Here is a 5,156-nt window from a genome sequence, read left to right as displayed (position 1 = left end):
GTTGAAAATGAGGAATTCGATCAGATATTGAGGGTTATCAGATAGCTAGTGTGAGGATTCTGGGTAAACAAACTTGATAGTGCTTTTGCTAAAACTGGGAGACACAAAGACCAACAGGGAAGCCCCCAAATTCAGGCTTCATTAAGAAGAGGGTTCAGAGAAACCAGGTTAAGATTTGGCAAAAGAGAGTTTTTATTGCCTAGCCTACAGTAAGCAGTCAATATTTATATAATGAATAAGCATATTTAGAGTTGATGAAAATTTAGTTAGTGTTATGACTGTGATATAATGTAATGTACTATTTCTTTTAAAAGTATGCTTTTTAGTTTTATACATTGCTTTGTTTCTATATTTTTATCATTGTATATATATGACCAGTTTTATTTTTTTCCCGCTACCCTTTGCTGTAGTTAGTAAAACAAAATATCATGCTATTCTGACGTCCAAGTATTTGTGATCATCCTTACATAGATCCTTTTCTCCATACAAGGCTATTCTACAATCCTTACCAAAGATGTTATAGAGACCACATGAGAAGCATCTTTAAAATGAAGATTGCTAGACTTTATTCCCAGAAATTTTGGTCTAGTAGGTCTAAGTTATTGTTTAGTAATGGTTTAGTATGTTTATTGTTTTTCTTAGGCAATTTCAATGCCCATTACAATCAGGGGACCATTGATTTTTAATTCTTTAGGGACCTGATAGTAAGCACATGGTAAAAGAAAGTGCATTTAGGGTATTCTTTTTTAAAAACTCACTTAGCAGGTGGTGCCTGTCGCTCAGTGGGTAGGGCGCCGCCACAGACACCCATGCTGGTAGGTTCGAATTGGCCCTGGCCAGCTAAACAACAATTACACATGCAACAAAAAAACAGCCAGATACTGTGGTGGGCACCCATAGTCCCAGCTACTTGGGAGGCTGAGGCAAGAGAATCACTTAAGCCCAAGAGTTAGCCGTTGCTGTGAGTTGTGACGTCATGTTTCTGTATTGAGGCTGCCATAGTGAGACTTTGTCTCAAAAAAAAAATCTCAGCCTTGAGTTTGAAGGATTGCCTGAGGTCATGGGTTCAAGACCAGTTTGAGCTAGAGGGAGACCGAGTCTCCAAAAATAACCAGGCATTGTGGTGGGTGGCCCTAGTCCCAGCTACTCAGGAGGCTGAGGCAAAAGGATAGTTTGAGCCCTGTAGTTTGAGGTTGCTGTGAGCTATGACACAAGAGTACTCTATGGAGTGTGACAAAGTGAGACTGTGTCTAAAACAAACAAACAAACAAACAAACAAACAAACAAACCAACCAAAAAACCCAGCAAGCTCTCCTAATTTGCTTACTTTTTACCAGTCACTGATAAAAGTACTCTACAAACTCATTTAATCTTCATAACAACCCTTTGGGGTAGGCATTATTTATCTGTCCATGTTAAAGATGAGAAATTGAGACATAAAGATTTTTTTTAAAAACCCCTTTGAATAAAGTCAAATGCAAGAGTTAGAGAATAAAACAGTAGTTCCTAAGGGCACTTGGATGGGGGAAGAGGAAGAAGTAATAGGGATATGTAGATTAAAGAATACAATGTAACAAATATGTAGGATGAAAAAGCCTAGAGATCCAATGTACAATATGAGGACTATAGCTAATAATACTGTGTTGTATTTGAGATTTTCGCTAAATGTGTAGATGTTAGCTATTTTCACCATACATACACACAAAATGGACAACTGACATGATGGATATATTAATTTGCTTCACTAATCTCTTTCATACCTTTATGTATGTGCGTATCTCATAATATCATGTTGTATACTTTTCATATACACAATAGAATTTATTTTAAAAAGCCATAAAACTTGCCAAGTTCATTATAGCTGGTAAACCAAGGCTAGGTGGCCCCAGAGTCTCCATTTACTGTTTTTGCCTGGAAATATGTTACAACATCAAAATTGTTCCAATATTCCTTGACCCTCTAATAAATATGCATTCATTGACACTGGATCACACAAAAAACAAAATTTTAAAACTGGAATTTAAATACGTCTAACAGAAGTTGGACGTTGCAAAATATTCAGGCAGAAGTTTTTTAGATGAAAGTTCATAGTTGATTCTCTTTTCATATGTGATATTTCATATTCAGGTCACAGATTTTGTTCAGACATAGTGTTTGGAGGTTTGGATTGGAGAAATTGAGCAATTCATGTTCATATCAAAGGAGAAAAACACAATTTGTTTAGCTTCGGAAAATTCAGAGATTCTGGCCATATTTTCATGGGATGGATTTAGAGGTCTAGCATTGTGGCTTTGAAGTACCTTTCAAATTCTAATAATAATCTTTGTCTTAGTGTTTGCTGGTGTTGCGGTTGCCAAATGTGTGAATTCCCAAGTTTTAAATGCTGTTGTATTCCTGCTGTCATACCTGATGATACAACAATTGATCATCCAACACAAAGAATAAGAAGGCCTGAGGCCTTTAGAGATCAAAGCAACTACCATCAAAAACACGTTACATGATCATGACCCATCAAATACTGCTAGGTATCTGGATCGATCAAATCCCCAGAAGATAATGGCATATCCTTCAGCTTAGGTTGAAGAATGATCAGAAGGTGGGGCAGGAGCATTAAAATGAAAAATGGTCCGCTGGCACCTCTGCTGTGAGGGGGAATTGAGAAGTGAAAGAAATCGCAGCTCAAAAATATGACGCCAAAATAAACTGTACCAAACCAAACCATAATCACAGACTACTAAAGCTTACAGACTACTAAAGCTTATAGTCTTTAACACCAGCCCTTTCAGACCCATATTTTCTGGAGGGAAACCACAAACTGGTACTAACAGCGTTGAGTCTGTAGAGATTCACATATTCTAAAGATTTCAGGCTGGGGGCATGGTTACACCTGTAATCCCAGCACTTTAGGAAGCCTAGGTGTGTTGATGTGGATCAATTAAGCCCAAAGTTCCAGAGCTGTGTGAGCAATGTAGAGAGACCCCCGGCTTTACTGTATATATAATAGGAAAAGGGATTTTTTTTTGTTTTTTTGTTTTGGCCGGGGCTGGGTTTGAATCCGCCACCTCTGATATATGAGGTGGCTCTACTCCTTTGAGCCACAGGCGCCACCCTTTTTTGAATTTTTTCGAGACATAATCTCACTTCATTGCCCTTGGTAGAATGCCTTGGCGTCACAGCTCACAGCAACCTCAAACTCTTGGGGTTAAGCGATTCACTTACCTCAGCCTCCCAAGTAGCTGGGACTACAGGTGACCGCCACAACACCTGGCTATTGTTTCTTGTAGTTGTCATTGTTGTTTAGCTGGCTCACACTGGGTTCGAATCCACCAACCAGCCTTGGTGTATGTGGCTGGCGCAGTAACCACTGAGCTACGGGTGCCAAGCCGGAAACAAAAAGGAATTTTTTTTTTTTTTTTGAGATGGAGCCTCAAGCTATCCCCCTGGGTAGAGTGCCATGGCATCACGCTCACAGCAACCTCCAACTCCTGGGCTCAGGCGAGTCTCCTGCCTCAGCCTCCCAAGTAGCTGGGACTACAGGTGACCGCCACAACACCTGGCTATTTTTTGGTTGCAGCCATCACTGTTGTTTGGCGGGCCCGGGCTGGGGATTCGAACCCGCCACCCTAGGTGTATGTGGCTGGTGCCTTAGCCGCTTGAGCCACAGGCGCCGAGCCAACAAAAAGGAATTTTTAAAAGAAATATTTCACTGACTGTTCCCACTACTCCTTAGTTGAAAAATTTGGTCAAATTCCTGCCAATGCCATCCTGTCACAAAACTAGCTTCAGCCTCCAAGATTCCTTAAGCCCCACTCTTGAACTTCTTTGAGGTGTGGCATGAATTCCCCTTTGCTACACGCAGCAAGCGAATACACTTAACTGACTACAGTTGTGTGCCTGGGAGTCTTTAGCTGGCTGTGTTTAATATGGTACCTCTCTTAACACATAGTAAGAAACCCTCTATAGGGGTGTTCTAATCATTCTTCCTTATCATGTACAGGCTGTAGTGAGGAATGCATGTATATTATCCAAATGCATTGTGTACACTTATATTTACTACTAATCGTCCATTTTATGGTGCTGATTTCATTAGTGTTATACTGGCAATTATATGTTTGTATAGATGATCCAAATTAGCACAGTTATATGCCTTTTATGAGAACGTGAATTTGACCACATTCAATAATATCATGAGTATATTAATATTGAGTCAGACTCTCTGTACTCAACAATGACTAATCCATCATTTTTCAGGAGTGGTTTAAGTACTTAGAGATCTATAACTGTGCAGTGCCTTGCATGAGAAATGTTCACTCTCTTTCCTTACCTCACCAGACAGCCATTGATAGAGAACTTCAGTGTCTAGCCCTGTCACTTTGACATCTTTCCTCAGAGCTAAATTTACCTTCAACAATAAAGATGCAAGAAATAATTCTTCAAAGGTTATGCATCAGAACTCTGTCTATTTCTATCTCTGTCTCTGTCCATAACAGAAATACTCCATCTCTGTACACACATAAACACAAACATTTTATTTTTTCTTCAGAAAAGTAACCCCTTTTGCATATTTTTTCTAACTTGGAAGACTACTGAAAAGTCACCTTTTAATTGTCTCCCATAAACAAGCAGCTGTGGTGGCCTTCTAATTAATAATTCGTTTTTCTTTGACATGCTCTTGCTCGATTGCCCAGGATAGAGTATAGTGGTGTATGATCATAGCTGACTGCAACTGCCATCTCCCTGGCTCATGCGATCCTCTTGCCACAGCCTTCTGAGTAGCCGGATCTTTAGGCTCATACCACTGTCCTTGGCCATTTTATGATTTTTTTTTAATACTATGAGTTTCTTTGTAAGGGGAAGAATACTAAGTTATTTTTAATTCAAAAAAGATAGATCTAAGAATAAAAGATGTTATGTAGGTAGTACGTGTTTACTCTTAAAACGAGAGATAAGCTACTATAGACTGAACTGTGCAGACACCCTACCCACCCATTCGTATGTTGATGCCATAATTCCCCCACTGTGACTGTACATGGTGATAAGCCTTTTATAATTTAACGTTAGTAAATCAAAACCACAATGAAATATCAATTGACTCCAAATGAGAATGACTTTTAACAAAAAGTCCTGTGCAGCCCCCATAGGTCAGTGGTTAGCGC

This window comes from Otolemur garnettii, unplaced genomic scaffold (genome assembly GCF_000181295.1).
Source record: "Otolemur garnettii isolate 467f Iridium unplaced genomic scaffold, OtoGar3 scaffold00157, whole genome shotgun sequence".
Lineage (NCBI taxonomy): Eukaryota > Metazoa > Chordata > Mammalia > Primates > Galagidae > Otolemur > Otolemur garnettii.
The sequence above is the reverse complement of the archived record's forward strand: the minus strand, read 5'-3'. Positions refer to the sequence as shown.